This window comes from Balaenoptera ricei, chromosome 9 (assembly GCF_028023285.1).
Source record: "Balaenoptera ricei isolate mBalRic1 chromosome 9, mBalRic1.hap2, whole genome shotgun sequence".
In the NCBI taxonomy this organism is placed as follows: Eukaryota; Metazoa; Chordata; class Mammalia; order Artiodactyla; family Balaenopteridae; genus Balaenoptera; species Balaenoptera ricei.
Window position 1 is genome coordinate 19322066 of NC_082647.1, and position 14480 is coordinate 19336545.

General features: G+C 39.9%; 1 protein-coding gene and 1 non-coding gene across 2 annotated transcripts in view; both read right to left on the reverse strand.

Annotated features, from left to right (window-relative positions):
- The window catches only part of EXOC4 (exocyst complex component 4), an 823186-nt gene that overhangs the window by 80982 nt on the left and 727724 nt on the right, over nucleotides 1–14480 (reverse strand). The window lies entirely within an intron of this gene.
- LOC132372282 (U6 spliceosomal RNA) lies at nucleotides 3175–3281 on the reverse strand. The gene has a single exon (XR_009505150.1). It is a non-coding gene; the product is annotated as a U6 spliceosomal RNA (small nuclear RNA).

Consider the following 14480-nt stretch of genomic DNA (forward strand, 5'->3'; position numbering starts at 1 on the left):
GCGGGCTTTCTCTAGTTGTGGCGAGCGGGGGCTACTCTTGGTTGCGGTGCGTGGGCTTCTCATTGCGGTGCCTTCTCTTGTTGTGGAGCACGGGCTCTAGGCGCGCGGGCTTCAGTAGTTGTGGCACGTGGGCTCAGTAGTTGTGGCTTGCGGGCTCTAGAGCGTGTGCTTCAGTAGTTGTGGCACACGGGCTTAGTTGCTCCATGGCATGTGGGATCTTCCCGGACCAGGGCTTGAATCCGTGTCCAGTGCATCAGCAGGCAGATTCTTAACCACTGTGCCACCAAGGAAGTCCCTCAGATTCTTATTAAGACTTCAAAAGGACTGTCAGCATTTGCTTTCTCCATAGTCTTGCCTTCCATTAATTCTTCCATGTGCCATAATCTGATTTCTGCTTTCACCCGTTTATTAAATAATTATTCTGATAATAGTCACCAATGGTATCCTAACTGCCAAATCCATTGGGCACTTTTCAATCCTACCCTCAGAAAGGATCTCTGCTACATTCCACAGGACTGCCCATTTCCTTCTTGAAATTCTGTTTTCTTTTGGCTTGTATGGCGCCAAATTCTCTGGGTGTCCTTTCATCTCTCTGCCATTGTTTTAATAATTTCCTTCACTGGATCCTCTTCCTTTAGCGCACCCATAAATGCTGGGGTTCCCAGGGATTTTTTCTCTATTGGTCTCCCTTGCTGGTCATTCTATATGCTCTCTCTGAGTGAGCTCATCAATTTTCAATTTCAGCTCAAAATTTTTCATCAATTTTGCTATTATCTTGGAATTGTTGACTCCTAAACTACATTCGATCAACTGTTTGCAAGCTATCTTTACTGTACATCCCGCAGGCCTCTCAAATGCAATGTGTTCAAAACTAAAGTCTATCTTTAGCATCTGCTCTTTATCCTGAATTCTCTTTCTACTGGTGGTATATAAATCTAGGAGATCTCAGCTGCAAATATTGAGAGTAATCTCCTCTCTCTCCTCTCTCACTCCCCTCAGCAAGGAATAATTTCTGCCAACTTTATTTCCTAAATGTTTTCTTAATATATTTTGTCTTTTCTATATCTGCTCACTTTCTTGGTGGAGCCCTCATCTCTTTCATGGACTACTGCAATAGTCTCCTAACTGATGTCTTTGCCTCAGTGCCTGGCCCCTACCTTACTTCAATCTTCCATATTTAGCTAATTAAATATCAGTTAAACAGTTATTTATCTAAGACACAAAAGTTGACTATGTCAATTACTTGTAAAAACAGTATCAATGTTTCCCATTGCTTATATCATGAAGCTCCTTAGCAAGGCTTTCCATGATTTTTGGTTTCTGCCCAACACTTCAGTTTTTCTCCATCTTTCATCACTTTCTCCTTCCTCTCCAACTTCTCTCTTCCGCAACTCTGGGCCCTTTGACCTGCCACCCTTTTAAAGCAAATTCCCTAAACATATTATGGTGTTTTAGGATTCTATCCCATTGATGGCTCTTATTCCTCTTTCTGAACTATTCATGCTTTCTGGCTCAGAAAGTCTTTCCCGATTCTCCAGGCAGGGTCACTTGTTCCTCTGGTTGTGTTTTTCACACAGTTCTATTACTTATCATATTCCATTGATATTATCTGTTTATCAGTATGTATCCCTACCAGATCATTAACTCCTTCAAGTAAGGGATTTTATACACACACACACACACACACACACATTTTCAGGGCCAGCAGAATAACAGGAGGCATTACAGGAGCTTGATCAAGCCCTTTTTAAACAGAACAAATGATTTAACTGATCAATATAACATGACAAATAATTCATATAATAACAGATTGATAAAGATCAGGCAGGAGAAGGAATGACTTGCCATTTACAACTATAACTTTCACTTTAGTTTCTTGAGTATATCCTAGGGACAGAGTAGGGACAGGGAAGTAATTTATAACATCTGGTTTCCTGGGCTGTCTAGGAATCTTGCAAAAGTACAATTTAAGACAATTCTGGCCAATCCCTACAGCCTAAGTACGTTTTCTATAAATTGTATTGCCTTTAGAAGTCAACTTGATTTCATGAGTCCACCTTCCTGAAGCCAAGACTTGGGGGTCTCTCTCTTCTATTGAAATAAAATCCCTGGCATATTGAATACTCAGCATCTCTCAAGGAAAGCCATATACTAACTGTCACGGAGAAGCAATCAGCCTAGGACATTAGGATGTCTCAAGTGGTTCCACATCCTAATATTAAGCAGACTGAAATCTGTTTAGGTCTTAAAATTAGTCAAAATTGAACTCATTCAGACCCAGAAGAGCATCTGTTTTCAAGGATGCAGCTGCTACACTTTCAATGGCAACTAACTGTGACTTCTTTAATTGATTCATAGGAGGATGTCCTTGTGCATCTGCAATATTATCTAAAATTGTTGCAATATTAGCTTTGACTAGTATCAGCTGTCATGAAAGTGATAAATTGAAAAGAGGAAGATGGTCAAAGCAGGAAAAGTAAGGTTAAATCTGTGAATTCAAACTTTTTAGAAGATGGGAAAAGACAATGAAGAATGATCTCATGAGATTTTCTCACTGGAAAACAGTTTAGAAGATCAAATTTTGGTATAATCGTTATTTCTGACTCCTCTTCCTATTTGTACAGATACCACATAATGATCTCTGCTTGAACCTGGGATAAAATTATTTAGTTTTCAATCTTCAGTTTTCCTATTTAGAAAATTGTGGTAATAGGACCTTCCTAACTCCTAGAGCAATGTATTATTAGATTTTGGACATAATTTTGAGATCCTTTGACGCTGTAATCTGGCACACATTATAAAAAAATAAAATTAAGGATGCTGATTAGCCTGTGACACTAAGAACTCCTGGGGCTTACAGAGTCAATGGGGGCTGTGACAGGAGACCCCCATCTAACCTCTTTTGTCTCCTTAAATACCTATGGGATATGCTACTATCAAGGCCAACACTAGGGTAGGATTTAAAAGTGTCCTACACTATAATACCACAGTTCCAAGTTGGAACTCTAATGCCGGCTAGCTCTATCCTCAGCCTTCTTAACTTCTCTGCACCACTATCCCTACTTTTTATTCATTCCCTTAAATTATTTGCAGCATATGTATGCTAACCTTCCTCCACCCCAGTGCTCTGTACACAGTAGGCACTTGTAAGTATTCTTTTTTTTTCTTTTGCTTAAAAATATGGAACGCTTCATGAATTTGCGCATCATCTTTGTGCAGGGGCCATGCTAATCTTCTCTGTATCGTTCCAATTTTAGTATATGTGCTGTCGAAGCGAGCACTATAAGTATTCTTAAATAAATTATTTATCTATTTATGAAACCTACTGGCTTCTGGTATGGATAGGTGATCTTCACATGCTAAAGTATCTACTGTCTTATTAGCATCTAATTTGAATTTTCTTATGATAGAGATGTTCTTCCTCCTTAACTAAGCCAATTACTCCAAGCTAAAATTTCATGGTGACTCTTCTGATCACTCTTTCTCTTTCCTGAAACACATTTTTAACACCTAGCTACTCTTTGCCAACAGTCCTAGCTTTAGCCCCTATTATCAAGTCATATAGTCACTCTTTCCTACTCTCCTAACAATTTAGAACCTAGTTTTAAGTTCTTTTCTACATAAGTATGGGCCTTATCTAAGAAACATGTTTGGTAGGTTCTCTCCATTTTGCTTCCTATTTCAGAAGCAATGGTTCTTCTGTCCCCAAACAGTAACTACCTCTTTTCAGTCCCGATTACTTTAGAAATTTGGGGTTTAAACTAGCAAAGTCAATTGATTTTGAAAACCAAAATACTGACTCAAATTGCTCCTTGACCTATAAAATTATGATTGTAAAGTATGGGGACATATTGTGCATTATTCAGATTAGAACCTGTATGTACACGCATACACATGTGTATAACCAGCTCTGGAAATACAGCCTGCCAATACCATATCCAACCAACGAATATCAACCAACGAATCCTTTTGTATCTCACAGCCATGCAACAAGAATGCTAAGCCTTTTCACTGCTGCTTCTGGAAGGGAGCTCTTTTTGTCCACCCTTATAGAGGAAGAAGGGCAAATAAAAGAGATTTTTAAAAACTGTAACATGTAAACATGTTACATCTTTTCTCACTATTAATCATAAGACGATGGGCAATATAAATTCTTAGTGTTCTTTGGAACCTCTCCCTCTCACTCCCCTCTCTCTCCTCTGAAATGTCCTATAGTCTCCTAACTATAGATAGTAACTCTTTGGGGCTGAAAAAATATGCCTGTCCCACTCACTGCCCAGCCCAATATCCCAGATTTTCAATAACGTTTATTTGGAAATGTATTATTATAAGGCAAAAACAAAAACAAAACAAAACCTACACCAAAAGAACCCGAAGACCAGTTTTTACAAAGAAATTGCACTTTTGCCATTTGCAGCAACATGGATGGACCTAGAGATTATCATACTAAGTGAAGTAAGTCAGACAGACAAAGACAAATATCATATGATATGACTTATATGTGGGATCCAAAAAAATTATACAAATGAAGTTATTTACAAAACAGAAACAGACTCACAGACACTTAAAACAAACTTATGGTTACCAAAGGGGAAAGGGGGGAGGGATAAATTAGGAGTTTTGGATTAACAGATATACACTATTATATATAAAATAGGTAAACAACAAGGTCCTACTGTATAGCACAGGGAACTATAGTCAATATCTTGTAATAACTTATAATGGAAAAGAATCTGAAAAAGAATATATATATACATATGAATCACTTTGCTGTACACCAGAAAGTAACACAACATTGTAAATCAACTATACTTCAATTAAAAAAAAATAACTTGCACTTAATTTTATGGATGATGCTTAAGAGTAATTTTCATCTCTGTGAAACCATACTCTTTTCTATTGTTTCCCAAAGGAGTAAAATTTATTTTTCCACTTTTTAGTCACCTCTAGAACACATTTCTTTTTTTTTTTTTTTTTTTTAAATTTATTTATTTATTTATTTTTGGCTGTGTTGGGTCTTCGTTTCTGTGCGAGGGCTTTCTCTAGTTGTGGCAAGCGGGGGCCACTCTTCATCGCGGTGCGCGGGCCTCTCGCTATCGTGGCCTCTCCTGTTGCGGAGCACAGGCTCCAGACGCGCAGGCTCAGTAATTGTGGCTCACGGGCCCAGTTGCTCTGCGGCATGTGGGATCTTCCCAGACCAGGGCTCGAACCCGTGTCCCCTGCATTGGCAGGCAGATTCTCAACCACTGCGCCACCAGGGAAGCCCGAACACATTTCTTAATAACCCCAAGCCTCGTTTTCCTCATCTCTACAACTCGGAGAGTTGCTGTGAGGACTAAATGGGGAATGTGGTCCCTGACACAGCACCTGCCACAAAGCTAGGGACCGTCCCCTGAACTCTAGTAATTCTCTGCCTCCCTCTTCCGGCCTCACCACTTTCATCTTGCACTGTATTTGCCTATAGAATCCCTAGTAGATTGTGAGATCCATGACAACAAAGGCAATAACTTATTCTTCCTGGCATCTCTCATAGTCTATAGCTCTTCTTTACACTCAGCAATCATGCCTATTGAATTTAATCTTCAAGTTAAGAACAAACCAAAGAATTTCATAAATTTTTTTCCCATTATATCTTCACAATGCTGTTAACCTATGTTTTCCAAATAGTTTAGTAGCCTGTGACATTATTCTATTTCAGGGTAAGAAACTGAAGCTCCAGAAAGCCTATGAGTGTTTGAAACTGCAGAATTATGCCAAATACTGACCTATATAGGGAAAGCAAAGGAGATTTGTATAAGGCCCATTGTGAGGAACAAATCAAAAATAAGAACCAAGGTAAAAAAGGATAGCTGTTTCCTTAGGCTACCACAGGAGAAGAGGCCAATTCTGAGCCAACAGTTTATACTACACACCGCACAGTTCCACAGTGGGAAAATCACATCCAGTTACTCACGAAACAGTGCTTGATGGTCACAAGCTTGAGCAGGCCCTGGTCTTCCATTACATTTAGCATTAGACTCCTATCTCCATGCAGTGCAAACGGCACACACACATGGTTTTTACACCTTGGGAATGACAGAACAGACCTCAGTCTCTTTCAGTCCTGGGGGGAAACATTAAGATTGATTTTTCTTTTATTCCAAATAATCCTCCCTGAGGCTTGGTAAAAACCTAATCATCTACTAAAAAGGCGTGTGGTATGGCCAATTCAGGTCCTGCCAGATATGAAAGAGAAATGGTGGGAAACGTTAATGAATAGCTCCTGTCCTTCTGTTGAAAGACACTACTGTAGAGCTATCATAGATTTCCATGGACTTTGTAAGCATTTTGTATTCCTGTAAAACCCTGCATCAAAGAGCATCTTAAAATGTTAAGAAATACTTAACCAGATATTTTGGTGAAAAAACGACACAGATTTAAGTTTTAACAGAATTTTAGAGGCAAAAATATTATACAGCGAAGAGATAACGTTTATGCATGTGTTCAAACAGGATCCTTCCAGCTTTGCATTTGTAAAACTTCCAAAGAGCCTTAGGGGATGGCTTATTCACTGGGTTAATTAGAAACATTAGGTCCATTTACAAATGGTAAAACTGAACCAAACAGAAATAAAGCATGTAACCCAATATGACAGCAAAATAGTGCCACAAATAAAGACAGAACTAAAGGAGTTAAAATGAAAATCCTGTATGCCATCTCTCTTCATTTTAACTTTTTCTTTGCCTTTTTTCACGAGTTTCGTGCTCAGGCAGCTGCATCATTCATAAATTTGGGCCAAGTTGAGAAATAAACATTACCTTCTTGACTGACAGCAAGTACAACCTCACTTTTATCTTTGTAGCCCCAGCATATAAAGCAGTTTCTGGAACCAGCAGTCAAGTATCAAGTTCAATGAACTTGAAGAATGGTACAATGAAGATGGTACCCTTTGGAGACAGACCTGAGTTCAAATTCTGACTTTCTCATATACCATTTGGGTGAACTTCTCCATCACAGATTCTCCACTTGTAAAAGGAGAATCCTCATACCGACCTCATGGGATTCTGAATATTAAATGAGAAAATATATAAACACTTAGAATAGCGTTTGGCACACAAGGGCTTAATATATGGCAATTACTATTACTACTACTATTATATATTCAATAAAGATGTGTTGAATGAAAAAAATGACGAAAACCCAGTATTCTTCTCCTTTATCTATAGCTTCAGGTAAAGGAACGATTATACTAGCTTTATGCATTTAATGGCAAAACCTGATGAGCTACTATTACTGCAGGGAAAAACAGGTAGAATTCTAGAAGCACTGGTCACTCTGATCCTATTGCTATGTGGACAACACACGGACAACTGACTTAACTGCAAGACAGAGTTGACCCGGCCACCAAGCACACAGACGATCACCGAGACTAGCTGTGTAGTTGGTGACAGCTCCCTTTGAAGCAGGCTGGAAGTAAGAAATATGGAGAGAATTAACTTGCTAACACACAGTGCAGGGTTTGTAGATGTAAATCTTGCTAAGAGAATTTCTACTCAGTGAGGACAAGTGTGCCCACTTCTCCAGGACGCAGTAAAAATAACAGTTAAGTAGCTCCCCTTTAATTTCTCTTGGGTCAGATATTCCCTGTGCAGGCTAAATTGATGAATGGGTGCCACACACCTATTGACTAATGCTTTGTGAAGATTCATAATATACAGCCATATTTCTGTCTTTATACATTAGTAACACATGAATACTGTTCACACATCCATTCTGGTCTTGCCATATAATCCCTAGGATAATTAATAGTTCACAGAGATGCTTCCAGAATCAACTTTCTAAAAACCAAAAGATTAATCATCTGTTTTTACACCAGTTAAGGGTAAGCTACATAGAGAAGCAATCATTTATCTATCAGGTGATTATATAATTTCAGGATATTGCCTGAAAATCTAAATAATTTTATTTCCTGAAGTAAAAGAATATGGTTCTCATATTAATTATGAACCTGATTTTTCTACCTACCACAACACTTCTTTGGGGTTAACTACCTATGTTTAGGCTCAGAAAGTAGTGGTTAAATTCTGACTCAACCACTTGACTCAACTCAACTGAATAACCTTGGGCAAATTGTGAAAACTTTGAATTGGAACAGTTATTGTTTCAGCCTCCAAAGGTCTTCGTAAGGATTCAATGATATAAAAAACATAAAGCTTTCAGAACAATGTTTAGTACATAGTAAGGGCTCAGTAAATCTACGCTATTATTGTTGGATCTCCTAGTGGGAACTCTGGAAGAGTGAAACTCCTAGACTCATCTCCTTACTCATCAAAACACCTTGCAAAAAACCAGATAGCTGTGGGCTTAGTTGTTCCCGTGGCTAACGGACAGAAAGGAAATGACATGTTGAGATATTAAGACATTCAAACTGTATAAACTCATGACATTTTGACCTTAAGATAAGGAACTGCAAAGGTCTGAGAACACTACAGAATTCTTTCAATGTTCAAATCAGTGGAGACATGCAGGAGGAAAAAAAGGATTCAGGGTGGCAGGCTTAAATTTGCTCTTTTCATCCACAAAAGGAGGAGAGTGATTTTCTTCAGGGCTGCAAATCCAGTAAAAGAGGGCATTTCAGGCAGGCATGAGCAGGTGGTAGTTTGGTGGGAAAGCAAGGAATGACACTCAAAAGCAGCTTGGGAGGAGATCAAGTAGTCTTTCTCACCTTATTTTGAGGGAGGAATGACAAGGATCTCTCTTTTCAAGAAAAGGATGTCCCCAGTACTTGATTCTTTAGCAAAGTGAACTTGGGTGTTATCTTAGGAGTTCAAAAGGATGTTCAATAAAGCTTTGAAATTGTGTTTTTGCGAGATCAGGTCTTCCTTACTCACATAGGGCCGGAAAGGTAATATTTATATTTATATTTTGAATTAGCATTTATTTCATGGTCACAGTTTATTTTCCCTCCTGCCAAAGGCACTATGAGGAGAGAGAAGAAATACACATGAGTATGTGTCCATGTGGTAGAGGTAAGGGAGTAATGATGATGAATCCATATAGACTCTGAAATTTAGACCTGAAATGATAGAAATTGCGATTTCACTTGAAGAGACTGAAATTGCGTTATAAATTATTTCAATATGCACATAAAGACACTGACAAGTCAGGTCTTCTATTAAGGCTAAAACAGCTGAATCAGGCTTATTTTGGAAAGATGGTTTCTATATTTACCACCATAGGAGACTTGTTATTTTATTCGCTTTCTTGGGACTTGTTATTTTATTCGCTTTCCCTTTGATATCACCCTAGATTAAATTTACTATAGAAAGTGAGATGGGCAAATACTCTGTGCCCTTGTCTGCTGTCATCTTGGCATCGTCCCCAGCCCCTTTCCTGGAAGCACAGGAATGACATTTTCCAACTTCTTGCCAGTAGGGTTTGGAGTTTAGATTCTGCCAGTGAGAGGCACTCCCGAAAGACGTGGAAGGCAAAAAGAAAGGGAGGGCATCATTCTCCTCTTGCAGTGGGAGAAAGACGCTCAAGCAGATGGCAAATAAGAGGCTTGCGGCAGCTTCCAGGAGAGCTCCTGCAACAGCTGCTTCCTGACTGCAGGCAGGTGAAACCACTGGCGCAGTTCCTGTATTTCTTCATTTCCCCGCAAGCCAGCCGCTAGTTTTCCTTGCTCTTTGCTTCCTTCCAACTATTTTCTAAGCCCTTTCAGCAATTTTTAAAACATCTAATTCCTTGTATTCAATTCCCTCTTGCTTGAAATCCCTAAAATGGCTTCTGTTTTCCTGACTGAGCCCTGATGAATAAATATAACCTCCTGCTCATGAGATATTTCTGAGCTATGGCAACTCAGATCTCAGAGCACATTTGGAGCAGGAAGGAGTGGGATGAAGGGTCACCAAGAATCCCTGGGCCACCCTTCAATGGCATGTCGTAACCCCTGAGGCAAGGATTTTCAGGATGTGCTCCACAGTGCTCCTAATCTCCCAATCTCCATTCTCTCGGTTTTGCCCTCCTCCGCCTCCATCGGAGAAGCTCCTCTTTCATTTGTTACCCATTAAGATTTGGCAGGACAAGGCTGCTGCTAAAAGAGCTGTTTGCAAACCACTGCCCTTGAAGAGGAAGGATCTGGTCACAAGCAGACAACGTCCCACTGTACTGCAACCTCCGAGTGCCAGCCAAACATTTAAATTATGGGACAAAGGGATAAAGGCCAAACATTTAAATTATGGCACAACTCCTATAGAATGGGGATGAGTGGCAGGAAGAGTTATATAAGTAATAAAAATAATATTTACCTGGAAACAAACGACTTGCTTTCTCTTTATCATTTTAGTTACACGAACTGTAGGATAATTTTTTTGGTACTTACTGAGTACTGAACAAATTATAAATTGCTCTCATTCTGACTAATGCATGCCAAGATTCCCTTGCAAAGTAGATTCAATCTTCCCTTCAGGAAATGTTTCACAGAACCATCTTGCTGTCTAATTTTTCAGAAAACTGTGCCATGGAGTTTTCTGCAGTTTTCTAAAGAAATCACAGATTAAAGATATAGGCTCAACAAAGTAGACTTCTTTATTTTCTTTTGTTTATTTATTTTTGGCTGCGTTGGGTCTTCATTGCTGCACGCGGGCTTTCTCTAGTTGCAGCAAGCGGGGGCTACTCCTCGATGTGGTGCGCAGGCTTCTCATTGCGGTGGCTTCTCTTGTTGCGGAGCACGGACCCTAGGCGCCCGGGCTTCAGTAGTTGTGGCACACACGCTTAGCTGCTCCACGGCATGTGGAATCTTCCCAGACCAGCGATCAAACCCATGTCCCCTGCATTGGTAGGCGGATTCTTAATCACTGCGCCACCAGGGACGTCCCTAGACTTTTTATCTTAGCAAAGTCACTCAGTTTGGAGCTGCTTTCAATGACTATATAAAAGCTTTGGCTTCATACTGAGGTATCTTTTAAAATATTCTATGTCCGTGAGAACACTAAGTATGTAGCAACTTCTGGGCCCCATGGTTTGGATCACCGGCCCTTTGGCAATCAGGTTAAAGGCCTGAGGTTTAGAAGGAACCATCTAGGTATTGACCCATAAAGGCTTAGATCTCTTTGTCCTTAGGCTATTCAGCAGAACACTCACTTTTAAAAAGTGAATAACATTCTTAAATTTCTACATCTTCCTCTGTTGGACTGACTAAGAGAATTTCATGTTCATAGAAACAACAAGTGATTTTGGTAAATCTTGGTTTGATAAAACATAAGAGCTAAGTTGAAAAACATATTCACATCTATTTGGAAATTAAACATACACATTTGAGATTGCGGCTAGACTTGTCTCTGCCCACTAACTAGACAAATATATGCACAGTGCCCCATTCTCTCCATTATAAATCCTGTCCAGTCTCTCTTGGCGGCTCTTGGGCAGCTATGATGCTTTTCTTTGCCTCCTGTGGACCCATGTTGGCTCCTGTCAGCCATCACATTCTTTTCTAGGTGCTAACAATCATATCAGTTCTTGGGATCATTGCCAAACTTTTGTCTATAGTTTCTAGAATTTCTTCAGCTTTCACTGTTTTAAGAATAGGCATATCTGCTGTAATCTGGTGTTCTGTCGTATTTTACATGCTCCACATTTCCTCAAATTCAGAAAGTTTCCTTAAACACCCTAAGACAATATATTTGAACTCCACTTTGGAAGACAGATGCCACCTGATGCTTTCCTCACAACTGTTTCTTACCACGAGTTGTCCTACCCTTTCGTTGGAAGAATAGTCCCCTTTCTAAGTAAGACAGAAACAAAAGAGAAATAGAGTAGTTGTGCTTTCTAGTAATGACCTTCACTACTTTACTAATTGTGGGCCTATTCATTTCCTGCTTTCTGTGCCTAAACATCCTCAGCATCTCTCATGACCAGCAAGTCATTCTGGGTTTTGCCTGCCTGACTCTTTGCCTAAAGGCTCACCTTACATTTCGTGTGCCTGCTATGCACTCACCTGTGGTTCTTCTGCGTGAGCTAATCAGAGAGCTCTCTGGATGCTGTACAGCAGTGTGGTGGTTAAAAGCACAGACTGCCTTGGGCTTCCCTGGTGGCGCAGTGGTTGAGAGTCCGCCTGCCAATGCAGGGGACACGGGTTCGAGCCCTGGTCTGGGAGGATCCCACATGCCACGGAGCAACTAGGCCCGTGAGCCACAACTACTGAGCCTGCGCGTCCGGAGCCTGTGCTCCGCAACAAGAGAGGCCGCGACAGTGAGAGGCCCGCGCACCGCGATGAAGACTGGCCCCCGCTCGCCGCAACCAGAGAAAGCCCTCACACAGAAACGAAGACCCAACACAGCCAAAAAAAAAAAAAAAAAAAGTACAGACTGTGGAGGCATACTGAGGAAGTTCAAATTCTGGTCCACCACTTGATAACTTAATAGCTATGTGTCCTTGGGTAAGTAATTGCACCTCTGTGCCTCAGTTTCCCGGTATGTAAAAAATGGGAATAACTACGGTATCCACTTCATGGGTTATTGTGAGGATTAAGAGTGTGTGTGTGTGTGTGTGTGTGTGTGTGTGTGTGTGTGTGTGTGTATTTTAAAAATACACCTTGGCACAGAGTGTGTTTGATATTATTATTTTTTTTTGAAATTACTTAGCTTATATGGTTCAAATTTTACATTGTATAATCCCCGACCCCTCAATCATGAACTATATTTATATTCCCTTTGATAGGTTCTAACCATGGGATCACATCTATATTTTTTTTCCAAATTTCTGAAAACGTATTTCACTTTCTTTGCTGTGTGAACTCTGATTTGGTAACATTCTCCAAAGACTATTATAATTTTTACTTTTTAAATTTTCTTCTTTTTGGTCAGAATTAAGGACAGAATATTTAGTCGCCATATTTTTCCCTCTTGAGAAGGAAAATCATCTAAAAGACAAGTTGAGAACTTACATCTCAGCCTATTTTAGTTGAATTAGACTTCTGAAAACATCAAGCTAATTGAAACCTCCCATCACGACTACCAGCATATCGATGTCATAATTATATCAAGAAAGCATCATCCGTAGTCTGTATCTCACTGAGTGGTCTGTAGTATACTTTTATAACAATATTACTTGCTGCTTCTTTTTATGTTTCTTTCACTCTTCAACTGAATGTTATTTCTAACCTCTCCTCAGAGAGGTGAATTTCCATAAAATATTTCTCTCATGATTAGCAAGGATGGTTGCTAAACAACTGTGATTTCTTCCATATGAGATACAGAACTCAAAATAGATGTAGAAGAATTTCTACAGGGTTTTAATTTCCTTGGGCACCACAAATGGTCCATTTTGTATTGTGCCATTATTTTACATGAAAGCACTGTACATACAGCAAAGATGTTTATAAGTAATTGCAAAATCAGTAGTAGAGTCAATTCCCAATGAAACTTATACAGGATCCCACATTTTAATTTTAGTTGGTAGCGTTAACCTCTTCCTTCATTAAGCCATTCACAAGAACCATTGTTGTGATACCAACAATACTAAGTTGAGTTACTTTAGGGGTATTCAGAAGTTTATTGCCCAGTGTGGGAATTACCTCTGAACCCTTCTAGGTTATTTATCTTACAATTATCTTAACATGCTTATAATTCTACATGTTAACCCTATTTCACTCTTATCTCCCAACATGCGGCAAACACAAGGCATGAAAAAAAATGACATTTGAATTGAGTCCATTTTGCAACATCTAGCAGGTCTGCTAGGAAAATAATAATAATCATCTAATAACAATGATCATCATCACCGCCTAAGACTAAATTTGTGATTTACAGATCAATTACTACTAATACAGTTATCTCTACAATGAAAGAAATTTCTATGAATCAGTCAATTGAGTATATATCCTAAGGAGAATTTTATACAATAAAGTTCTAGTTCAACTAAATAATCTGGATATTCTTCTTTAGTTGCTTGTATTTAGATGTAAGCTGTACTACACATGCATGATGTGCAGGTAGAGTTTCACTTTAACTTCTGGCCCCGTCTGGCAGAGCTAATTTCACATCCTGGCACAAAGCTTAGCACAGCCATAGTTCACCCAGTCGTATAGACAAGGAACCTGGAAAGGCCTCAGATGCCTCTCTCTCCTGCACTTTCTCTTTCCTGTATCCAACTAGGAAGGCCTGCTGATCGTAATCTCTAAATCCAACCTCCCCGTCTCCATCGTGGTTCGGGTTTTCACCATCACCCGTTTTTTGTTTTTTTTTTAATCTAGTATTTTTTCTTTAAGTTTATTTATTTATTTTTGGCTGCTTTGGGCCTTCGCTGCTGTGCACGGGCTTTCTCTAGCTGCGGCAAGCGGGGGCCACTCTTCGCTGTGGTGTGCAGGCCTCTCATTGCGGCCGCCTCTCCCGGTGCAGAGCACGGGCTCTAGGTGCGCGGGCTTCAGCAGTTGCGGCAGGCGGGCTCAGTGGATATGGTTCACGGGCTCTAGAGCGCAGGCTCGGTAGTCGTGGCGCATGGGC